This window comes from Equus caballus, chromosome 4 (genome assembly GCF_041296265.1).
Source record: "Equus caballus isolate H_3958 breed thoroughbred chromosome 4, TB-T2T, whole genome shotgun sequence".
Lineage (NCBI taxonomy): Eukaryota > Metazoa > Chordata > Mammalia > Perissodactyla > Equidae > Equus > Equus caballus.
Window position 1 is genome coordinate 59,153,425 of NC_091687.1, and position 12,613 is coordinate 59,166,037.

Below are 12,613 nucleotides of genomic sequence, written 5' to 3' on the forward strand. Positions count from 1 at the left end.
GGCAGCCTCTCACAATGCCATCCAAAGAGATAACATGCAACACGTAATGCCTTAAAAAAAAAAATTCTACTTATATTTTTAAAACAAATTTTTCAATACCAAAAGCGTTTTATATGTAAGTTAACAGAATTCCAACATGGTATTTTAATTCATTCTATCCTAATTAAAGCAGCAGAAAGGGTACATCCACCATTGAAAATTTAGCGTCTAAATGGAAGCCAGTCTAATAGTAGAGCTTTATGGTGTGGAGGTGGTAGTGGTGGTGGTGGTGGAGGAGGAGGGGTGTAGAGAGCAGGGGGTGACTGGTGATTTAATATGTTAATTTAAACAAACGTAATTCTTAATTCTTCCTAAAAGCAATTTGTTCAGTAATTAAATACATTTGTCTCCACACAGGTTAGCTTACACCAACTTAACTTTTACTACTATAGAGAAAACACTACAAAAGTTACATATCCCTCATTTATAAACAATGTTGACTAAACCTGTAATAATAATGCTAATGAAACTAATGTTCTCCAAAAGGCCCACTGGCAAAGTGCTATATAAATTATATATTAAATAATATACATTATATATATATACATACACACAAATATCCACATATTTATATGGAAATACATATACTACATACATACACACAGACATAAATGATACAAGTAAATTAACTTTAAAAATTGAGAAAATGCACAGAATTTTAACTGCATATTTGTATAAAGTTTAATATGTTCAAAACAAAATTGCTTGCAGAGTTAAACGTTCTATTCCTAGGTAATAATAAATGCTACTGGTTGTCAACTATCCTGTCTATAAAATCTCTAGAAAAGTAATTAGAAATTATAATCCTATACAGTGAAAATGGTGGATTTTATTACATGTAGATTATACTTTAATAAACCTGACTCTAAAAGCAAAAATAACTATAATCCTTAAGAGAAATAGGTCCAGCATCAATCTTGGTACCTAGTTGAGAATAAGTCATTCACACAACTTAGGGGGTTTTACCCAGACACCACAGATGGATTTCAATGGGTCTTTGATATCTTAAATCCAAGTTTTATACAAGTTTTGGGGGTAATCACAAGTGAGAGATGGAGGAAGGACTGTCAGTAGCCCAGTCAGACTCCCAAATCCCGAAAGGGTTTCCAACCCCCAGCGATGGAGCAACGCTGTGGTAGCCAGTCTTCCTTCCATCTATCAGGCAGGCGTCTGTCTGGATGTGCTATGTCAAGCAGGGCTACCAAATTGTATCATGCCACTCCAACCCACTGAAGTCTCAAAGAGGAAATACAATTTACTCTCGATAAGTTCTGATGTTTTGACTCATCCTTCATTAACTAGGAAGATAAGACAAACGTTCCTGTTATCTGTCACATAAACCACCCACCCCTAGGTTCTCGTCTCCTCTCAGTTCCTAGAACATCTTGTATTTTCTAGCCCTCTCATCTCTCTCAAGCACAAACGCTTCTTTTAAACAGCCTTGTTTAAAGGCAAAAAAATAAAAATTAAAAAAAATGCACATTTCCAACATTTCCACAAATCTGTTAACAAACCAAAATTCTCATTCCTAAATGAATTTATTTTACTCAAGCTGGAAAGGAAACATTTCTCTATGCTTAGATAAGTTGAAATTCCAACTGGAGAGGAAAGAAGTTATCAGAGCAAATCAAAGCCTCAGAGGAAATGGCTTGGTGGAATTCCCCCTTGTTATAATAGTCAGGACTTAAAACAATCTCCAGTGTTCAGCATTTTTAAAAAAAAAACGTTCATCCAAATGTAGAAACAGCAAAGAAAGAATCACATGATAAATGCAAAGATTATCACTTTCCTTAACATAGCAATAAGGAATTAAGATCGTTCATAATAGCCTAATGTGGAAACAATCTAAATGCCCATTGACTGATGAATGGATAGACAAAATGTAGTCCAGCCATACAATGGAATATTATGTGGGCATAAAAAGGAATGAGGTCATGATACATTGCTACAACATGGATGAACCTTGAAAACAGCATGCCAAGTGAAAGAAGCCAGTCATGAAAGACCATAAGTTACATGATTCCATTCATAGGAAATGTCCAGAATAGGGAACTCCAGCAAGACAGAAAGTAAATTAGTGGTTGCATAGGGCTTCTCACAGTGGGAGAATGGAGGCCGATAGCTAAAGATTTCTTTTCAAGGTGATAAAGATGTCCTAAAATGGACTGTGGTGATGGTTGCACATATCTCTTAACACACTTTAAATAGATTAATTGTATGGTAGGTGAATAAATAATAAATCTCCATAAAGCTGTTAAAAATAATTAAGAGCAATATTACCAGATGATGACCTAGTTTTTTTTCAAAACCTGGAAGTATTATTGAAGTACAATAAACTGCAAAAAATTTTTATCAGTTTTGCCATTAGGTAAACACTCATGAAACCATCACCATAATCGAGATAAGTTTCTTCATGCCCCTCTTCAATCTAGTACTGTCCAGTTCATTCATACATAGACCACTGAAATAAAGATAGTTGAAAAACTATCTTCATACCTCACGCACGATCAGATTTTCTCTGCCACGACAGCCCCACTGCTATCCCCCAACAAAACTAGCTGTGTTTCAGCTGATCCCCTGGGGGCATGGAGTAACTCATTACTCTTTATTCATTCAAAGTATTCATTATTCTTTATACCCACCACTCAGGTCCCATCACCTCTGAAGTATGTGAATCAAGGGTGTGATGGGCATTCTTGCCTCCAGCCCACCATCCATGACTATTTTCTCCTGCTAGAAGTTACTGCTCTTCAATGGCTTCAAAAATGCCGACAGAAATTGTCCTAACTTCAACCTGGTGTAGAAGGTCATCAATGACCTGGCACTGCCTACCTCTTCCATAGTCTTCAATATATTTCCCCCCACCTATGTTCCAGTCACACCCTCAGGACTGGGTAAAGCACCCCTGTTTCCACAGCACCTGAGTTGACCTAACCTGGAAATGAAAGCAATGGCATTTTATAATCTCCTCACCAATCTTTATTCTCCCACTAGACTAGTGATTATTAACCACAGTCATGTGATTATTTGTCAGATGTGTCACAAGTAATCTATTCCTAATAGATACACTGGCTTCCAAGCTTAAGATAATTTACTATACAACCATAGAGTCCAAGTTCTGCTTATTTGCCTTATGCATTTCAGAAGATGATGGGACAGTGCTGGGCATTAGTCTGTGCGCCAATCATATTCTGAAAGTGCCTCTGGAAATGCCCCCCACCCCACCCCCTTCAGTGTGGCTCCTCCACACAGAGCTGCACTAGCCTCTAAACTGCATAAGGGAACAGACTATGTCTTAGTTACCTGTGAACTCAATGTTCAGCTCAGTGAAGTTAAAAAAACAAATAAGGGGTTAAAAATAAGTCACAAAATAGTTTTTGTCCTAAGAGCAAAGGAAACTAATTCCAGGTTCCTTTAAAAGTCCATAGTGAAATAAGCGAACAGGTATTTATCATGAATTCATATAAAAAAGATGTAGAAGAGGAAAGTCACAAGCATTACAAAGACCATAGCAAAATTAAACTAAAAATCAAAGCAGGGTATTTAACGCGCTCTTGCTCCAACACACGGCTTTGCCAAAATACACACACACACACACAAATACCAAATACCAAAACCAGACCTAGACTTTGGAGAGGGGTTACCAGAAAGAAATCATTTTCACCATTCATTTCAGAAAAGCAGGAGAAAAGCCTCCACAGAATCAGCTTTGCAGAGCCAGGGATGTGGAGTCAGAGGGCACTTCCTTCAAATACAGCTCAACACATTCTATAGAAACTGGAACCACTTGTTGCCCGATACGGATAAAATCATTCCTGGAACTCTGGTCTTTCCCATCTATCTATGAGAAGACTAGCTATATTAATAAACCAACAAAGAACAACCCTATCTCACAGGTCCCAATAAGCATTTCTAATAAACAGTGGTACAAAATTCAAATACAAAATAATTTAAAGAAATAACCACTTTAATGTAGGTTTCTCTGAAATGTTACCATCATAATTATTTGGATAATATTCAAACCATTCCCTCTCACCAAACTCTGAAAATGACTTTCAACTTGAGAAGGCCAGCATACACAGACCAGATCATTGACAAGCTCACAAGCCACGTTGCACATCATCTTCATCACTGACAAAACCCAGAGGGAATCTCAGCCTCCAGCATACCACATGGACGGTCCAGTGTTGGAGACGCATAGAGCAAAGCCACACAACTCTCTAGGCACCCTCAACTTTCACAAGTTAGATCCTCTAACATGGGAAGGAGACAATAATTTAGACAATTAAAACCACGAGATCAGAGCCACCAAAAGAGAGAACAGTTCAAGTTACCATCTACTCACACAGACCTCACAGTCAGAGAGGAAGATGAGCACCAGGAGCTCCAGCCAGGAGGGACATTATTCAGGCAATGCTTGAGATCTGACAACTATACCCAAGCCCAATGTTGTGTCCATTTCTCTTCTGCTACTGCCTTTTATGATAAATGGTAACACCAACTACAGTTATGTATGCCAGAAACCTTGCATTCAACCTCAATAATTTCACCTTCGCCCCCCTGAAGCTCACCAAGAAAAGTCCACCCATATAATGCTACCTCCTACATATAGCTCCGGGCCTACCAGCTGCTCTCTTCAGCCACCATTCTAGACCAAGCCTCCACCATCTCTCTCTCTGGACTGATGCAACACAATCCTAAGTTGTCTCCCTATATTCATTTTTGCTTCCAAATGTTTTTCTCATAACAGCTAGACTTGCATTGTCCAGTGTGTTAGCCACTGGTTACATGTGGCTGATGGGCATCTGAGATGTGCTTACATGTAAAACACACACCAGATTTTGAAGACATAAAAAAACATAAAATCTCAATTTTTAAAATATTAATTACATGTTAAAATTGTAATACTTTAGATATATTAGGTTAAGTAAAATGTTAAATATTCACCCTTTTTTCCCCACATTAATGTGGCTACTAGAAAATTATTTTTTTTTAAAGATTAGCACCTGAGCTAACAACTGTTGCCAATCTTTTTATTTTTTTCTGCTTTTTCTCCCCAAACCCCCCCAGTACATAGTGGTATATTTTAGTTGTGGGTCCTTCTAGTTGCAGCATGTGGGAGACCGCCTCAGCATGGCCTGACGGGCAGTGCCATGTCTGTGCCCAGGATGTGAACCGGCAAAACCCTGGGCCGCCACAGCGGAGCGCGAGAACCTAACCACTAGGCCACAGGGCTGGCCCCACTACTAGAAAATTTTATATTGCATAAGTGGCCTGCACTATCTTTCTTTTGGACAGTGCTAAGCTGGACTGATTTTTTAAAGCTGAGCTAATCAACTCACACCCTACTGTACACGTTAAGAGCTTCCCTTTGTATTTGGGATATCATCCGAAACCCCTACCAAGTGCCCTGAAGGCCTGTGTGCCCGCTTGTCCTCTCATGCCCCTCCCTCCTCTCCACTCACACTGGCCTTCTTTCAGGAGTCAGTCATGGGTGACAATATTTGGGGGCATTCTAGTAGCAGCACTGTCCCAAATGTTTTACATATTTTAACTCATTTAATCCACACAATCCCATGAGTTGACAACCCATTTTACAGATGGGTAAGCTACAGCCTGGGGAAGTTAACAGTGTTTGAGCTTGGATAGACAGTTCAGTGATGGAGAAATGATTCAAATCCCAGCTATCAGATTCCAGGGCCCACCCTCTTAACCATTTGGTCAACTAAGTTGCCTCATACAATTAAAATAAAACACTATGATACAGACTGACAACGGTTCAATCCCTACTGTGCTGGAAGATCCAAGCCATCCTTTGGTAGGCAAAGAACTTGATCACTCCCAGGGTCAGTAAGCCCACGTTCCAGGTGCTCCATACTGTACTGTACTTCTAACTACCTCAATCAGATGAGGGTATTAACCAGCACTAACTTGTTCTATATTTTACTAACAGAAATACTTGTAAAACCACTCCAAATAATAGAAAGTTAGGGTCCCTTTTGACCACCTGCTTCCAAACCAGTTACTTCCCCCAAACCCTACAAGAAACCACCATCAGTTTGGTGGATTGCGCCCAGATGTTTTTAGAAGTACATGTGTCACATGAAAAGATGCTCATCATTAGTCATTAAGAAAATGCAAATCAAAACCACAATGAGATATCACTCCACACCCACTAGAACAGCTATAACTATTTTTTTTTTAAAGGAAAATAAGCCTTGGCAAGGATGTGGAAAAACTGGAACCCTCATACATTGCTGTGAGGAATGTACAACAGTGCAGCCTCTACGGAAAATATGGCAGTTCCTCAAAAAAACTAAAAATAGAGTGGCCATATGATCCAACAATTCCACTCCTGAGTATATGCCCAGAAGAACTGAGAGCAGGGACTTGAAGGGGTATCTGTACACCTATGCTCACAGCAGCAGCATCCACAATCGCCAAAAGGCAGAAGCAACCCAATGGATAAACACAATGTGGTATGCACATACAATGGAGTATTATTCAGATATAAGAAGGAATTTAGTACTGATACGTGCTACAGCGTAGATGAACCTCGAAAACATTATGCTAAGTAAAATAAATCAGACATAAAAGGTCACATACTGTATGATTCCATTTATCAGAATAGGTAAATCCGTACAGACATACAGTAGATTAGTGGTGGCTGGAGGAAGGGGGATGTGGAGTGACTACTAATAAGTAGGAGGATTCTCTTGGGGGTGATGAAAACATTCTGGAATTAGTAGTGATGGTTGTAAAACCTTGTCAATAGGCTAAAATCTACTGAATTACACATTTTAAAATGGTTAATTTTAGAGTTATGTGAATTTTAGCTCAAGTTTTTAAAAAAGTATGTTTGTATGCTTAAATAGTCACATATACCCATGGAAGAGGAATATTTTGAATTTTCATAAAACATATTCATTACTGCTCTAAACATTTTACATATACTTACTCCTCAGAATATGGCTATTATCCCCATTTTGCAGATGAATAAACTGAGGCAGATTTTAAGTAACTTAATTAAGTATGATATTACTCATCTTGCTCCCCTGCCCCCCAATCTATCTTCTTGGTGGCCAATCCATGTTGGTAAATACAAACCTAGCTTATTCTTCTTAATTGCCACGCAGGATTCCACAGTGCCAGCTATTAACCTGCTATCTTTTCTTCAGTCCCCTCAGTCACAGCCTCCCCCAAACCTTGAACACTAAGCCTTCTGTGGCCTACCCACAACATGCCACAGAGTCTGGGGAGAGCCCAGCAGCGAGCAGGAGAGTAATGACTGCCTGGTCCTCCTTCCAGGCCTCAGCCCTAAACCAAAAAATGGAAGACTAGGGAATCCCGGAAGCAAACACTGGTTTCAATCATTCACTAACTTACTCCTTTAGCAGAAAGGCAGGGACATCACTCCAAACAGCTACAAACTGCTAGAGGAAAGGGGAAAGACAAGAGTTCAAAAGCCTAATTATGATTCCAACATAATTCCGGGAAAAGGCACTGACTAAAAAGTGACATATAAACGAGGTAAAGAATATCCAAGAATAAGTGGCCCCCAAAAGTGGTAGCAGACCATCCCAGACGCTGGCATTTTATCCACTGCCCCTGTTTAAAGTTTATTTAAAAATGAAAAATAAAAAACAGCTAGAGAAGGAGAAGAAAGAAGTTGGTTCCAAAGTCAATATTGATAAGAATATTTCCCATAAAAATCAGTCCTTCAGATGTATATTGGTTATTCTACTGGGCTCTATGGGACCTTATAATAAAATACCTGGAACTGATGAATGGATAAACAATATATGGTATATTCATACAACAGAATATTATTGGCTGTAAAAAGGAATGAAGTACATACTACAATATGGATGCACCTTGAAAACATTATGCGAAGTGAAAGAGGCCACATATTATATAATTCCATTTATATGAAATATCCAGAATAAGCAAATCCATAGAGACATAAAGTACATTAGTGTTTGCCAGGGGCTAGGAAGAGGCTGGAGAGGAGGAAGGGCAGTGACTGTTAACAGCTATGGGGTTACTTTTTGGGATAATAAAAATGTTCTAGAATTAGATAGTGGTGATGGTTCCTAACCTTGTGAATATACCCAAAAAACACTGAATTGTACACTTTAAAGGGGTGAATTTTACAGTATGTGAATTATAGCTCAATTAAAAAAAGAAAAATGTGGGGCCGGCCTGGTGGCTCAGTGGTTAAGTGCACACATTCTGCTTCAGTGGCCCGGGGTTCCCTGGTTCGGATCCTGGGTGCGGACATGGCACTGCTTGGCACACCATGCTGTGGTAGGCGTCCCACATATAAAGTAGAGGAAGATGGGCATGCATGTTAGCTCAGGGCCAGCCTTCCTCAGCAAAAAGAGGATTGGCAGCAGTGAGCTCAGGGCTAATCTTCCTCAAAAAAAAAAGAGAAAAAGAAAAGAAAAATGTTTAAGACATAACAGAATATACACTTATACATCCAATATGACTCAACCATGTTGAAAAAAGCCTATCATACTAGATTGAGCTATGAGTCATATAACAGTATTGCCACTGGGAGCAAGACTTTCTTCTTTCCTTGTCACTTTCCAAATTTTCTACAATGAACACGTAATTTTACAATCAGGAAAAAAAATAAGAACATCATCGAACTGGATTATAGTAGTATTTAAATTGTTTCCAAAAACAGTAATGTGAAGGGGCCAGCCCGGTGCACAGCAGTTAAGTTCATGTGCTCCGCTTCGGCAGCCCGGGGTTTGCAGGTTCAGATCCCAGGCATGGACCTACACACCATTCATCAAGCCATGCTGTGGCAGCATCCCACATACAAAATAGAGGAAGATTGGCACAGATGTTAGCTCAGGGCCCATCTTCCTCACCACAAAAAAGTAATGCCAAGAAAATAGTGTTCTCCTCTCCCATTCTTAGGGCTCTCACCAGAGAAACAACTGAATGAAACACAGAGCCAAATGCATGACATATTTGGGGACTGGGCAGAGGAAGGAACAATGCTTATGACACCAACCCACTGCAGCAGACCTGAACACTGCCAAGACAGGTCAGAGTGCTAGAGCAAAGCGGACTGGGGACAGAAGTCGAGTGCAATCGCTCCCTCCATTGCTATTTGTTTCCTATGACAGGTATGTATTTCATAAGAAGTTAGTTGCTTTTAAACAGTGGGGTGGACAAATCATCATGATACTGCCAAGCTAGCAACAAAAGTGCCCATACAAATGTCCCTGTAATTGCCCCATTCTGAAATTTATTGGTCAAGTGGGGCAGAAGGGTCTACAAGGCAAACCAGAAATTCCACACACCCACCGCTGCTCTCAGTCTCTGGTAGTGTGTCTGTAAGATCAAGGCATCACTGGGAGCCCAGCCATGTGTTTGCTATACTTAAAAACTGCTAATTAAGCCCTTGAGTATGACGTTAGGCCCCAAATTCTATTGCACAAGCATTTCACCCAGATCCAACCCCTCAGATTATAACATGATCATACTTCAAGCTGTTTAGAAAACATGTGAGTACTAATTCGGATAGTACCTATTACTGATGAATAGGGACTGGAAGTAGGTAGGCATGCTCAAGTAATTTTAAAGCTTTTAATAAGTAACAAATGTCCATCAATAGTCAAGGAAAAGTATAATTAGAGGAAGATAATTTAGTTAACTGCAAACTTTTTTGGAAATCAAGTCTATAAAACAGCAAGGTCACCTCTTTGAGGCTCTATTTACTCACCAACCAAGTTCACCTGAGGTTTTTAAGGATGCCTACCACCCCCACCCACCACCAAATCTCAATTTTTCTAATCTTCCAACTCCTCCTCCCCATGCTGCTTCCATCTCCAACTGCAGGGATTCCCAGAGTCCTGTCTACAGCTCTCCACTCCCAGCGCAGACTTGGTTTGGAAACTATGCTCTTGCGGCTTCCACTTGGTCACTTCAAAACATACATCCACAGACTTGCAATCCACATGGCAACTCCATGTCTCTGTTATTGCTCACAACCGAATCAAAGTCTTATACAAGCGTATCTGAGAAGCCAAGCTGTGGTCAGCTCTCCCCATCCTAGCAGTAGGGCAGGCTGGAAATCTCATCGCCAATTTCTAAAATAGGGTGGAGGATTCATAACCTGGTAATTTCCTCAAATATAGAAAGCCTATTTCAAAATTAATGTTCAGCCATGAATACAACAAAAACCCACTGTACTATGTGAATTTTGATTTTAAAACCCTTGAGGTTTCCCATGGCTCTTAGGGCAAAAAAATCCATATAATTTAATATGGTTTAAGACTATTATCAAGTATTGCTCTCCAACTTCATCTCTCATCCACTCCTAACTAATTCCTTAAGCAAGTACCTTTAAAAAGGAACACATTTTAGGTCTTATTACCTTCTAGAATGGATCCCTGATCACTCCCAGTCTTGGTTAACCTCCTGTACTGGGTTAAATAGTGTCCTTTAAAAATTCACATCCTCTAGTACCTGTGAATTTGGCTCTAATCCAATGACTGGTATCCTCATAAGAGGAGGGAAATTTGGGCACAGAGACAAGAGGGAGAACTCAATGTGACTACCTAGGCAGAGATTGGAGCGTGCATCTACAAACCAAGGCACACAAAGACCGCTGGCAACCAGGAGAGAGGCTTGCCAGCACCTTGATTTCGGACTGCGAGCCTCCAGAACTGTGAGAATAAGTTTCTGTTGCTTTAATCCTCCCAGTTTATGGGATTTTTTATGGCAGCCTTATGAAACTAATACATCCCCCTATCCCCACTGTAAGCACCTTGGACTTAACACTCAGGGGCTTGTGTTTACTGCACTTTAATAGGCAATTCATCTATCCGTGCTGGAATTAGACTCTTTATCTCACTGCTCTGTCTAGAATAGGCCTTAGTACACAGTTGCAGACTTTGGAAATCCAACACAACAGAGAGCCCATCTCTGGCAGCTCTATGTACACACACAATAATTAAGCACCAAACACTCTTCCGATTCTTCACATACATCAGCCCATTTAATCATCCAGACAACCTTCAGAGGTAGGTATTAAACCTGTTTTCAAGATGCAAAAACTGAGCATCTCAGAGGAAAGGCCACTTGGCCAGTCAGACACTAAGGACATGGGGAGTCAGGATTCAGATGCCCTGTGACTAAAGCCAGTGCTTATTATGCTATACCATGCGTTTCTCAGAAGGTCACCATCTTGAATGTAAGATGATTCTTCAAAAGCCTTCAGACCAACATGAAGGACAGAAAGTCAATAAATGTTCTATCTGGTTGACAGGTACAGGCAGATTCATTATATACTCTCTACTTGTATATGCTTATATATAAGTAGAGAAAATATAAAAATAAAAGTTCTTCATACTCATTAAAGTGATGGCTGATTTCTGAAATCTACTTCAAAAGTCAAAGTTACAAATTAATATCAGTATTTCTCAACAATTTCAATAATCCTTGGGCAAAGGTGTCATATTCACCCCATTCATTAAAATTTCACCATGTAAGGGCACTACATAAGTCATTATCTCTGAATACAAGAAGAACAGGTACACAAAAAAGCTACTTTTCTGTATTGCAGAGAACAGTGTTGATCTCACCACACATCTCACAAAAATGTGATTTTCTCAAAGATTAAGTTTCCCAAAACTTCAACTATGCCATAAGAAAAATGTTCTCTCATTTTTCATATTGTATAGACAAAAACAAAATTTTAATTTAAGCAATTTTTCTAAAATAAAAAAAAACCCTCAAGCACTATATCTGTCAGAATTCAATCACAACCAAAAGTGCAACTAAATACAAAATCACAACCATCATCTGCCACCCTAACAATTACCCTCCCACTTTTCATACAATTGTTATATTATATCCTCTACAGTGAGATGAAAATGGCCCCATTCATTAGAGACAGCTCAGACAAGTATAAAGATCAAAATTCTAGAACTCCATAACAAACTCACTAATTTTCCTTAAGCCAAGCCATGTGTGGAAACAACATAAGTACTTTGATCATTTGGATAAACAAGTCTTTGATACTAGTTATTCACAGACATACAATGAACACTGATGGACGTGTAGAGGAAAAATTAGGACAGGTGAGCTGATGGATTTACATGTTTACATGAAGGCTAACATGCAAATCATATATCTGATAAGGGACTTGTATCTAGAATATATAAAGAACTCTATGACTCAATAATAAAGACAAATAACCAAACTGAAAAATGGGCAGACTGTGAATAGACAGTTCTCCAAAGATATACAAATTGCCAATAGATGCTTGACATGCATCATTAGTCATCAGGGAAAAGCAAACCAAAACCACAATGAGATATCACTTTACACCCACTAGGATGGCTACAATCAAAAAGTCAGATACAACAAGTGTTGACAAAGCATATGGAAAAACTGGAACTCTCATATACTACTGGTAAGAACGGAAAATCATACAGCCACTCTGGAAAACATTTTGGCATTTCCTAAAAACCTTAAACAGAGTTACCCTGAGACTCAGCAATTCCACTACTAGTTATATATCCAAGAGAAATGCAAACACGCACAAAAA

General features: G+C 39.3%; 2 protein-coding genes across 12 annotated transcripts in view; one reads left to right on the top strand and one right to left on the bottom strand.

The window, feature by feature from the left end:
• Positions 1–12,613, top strand: part of MALSU1 (mitochondrial assembly of ribosomal large subunit 1) — a 72,462-nt gene that overhangs the window by 53,060 nt on the left and 6,789 nt on the right. For 6 of the 10 annotated variants that reach the window (XR_011437867.1, XR_011437868.1, XR_011437866.1 and 3 more), the window contains one exon: positions 8,971–9,182. The exons of the other annotated variants lie outside the window; for them this stretch is intronic. The gene's annotated coding sequence lies outside the window, so the exon portion shown is untranslated. The remainder of the gene's footprint in view (positions 1–8,970; positions 9,183–12,613) is intronic. 10 annotated transcript variants of the gene reach the window in all.
• The window catches only part of IGF2BP3 (insulin like growth factor 2 mRNA binding protein 3), a 138,576-nt gene that overhangs the window by 43,952 nt on the left and 82,011 nt on the right, over positions 1–12,613 (bottom strand). The window lies entirely within an intron of this gene.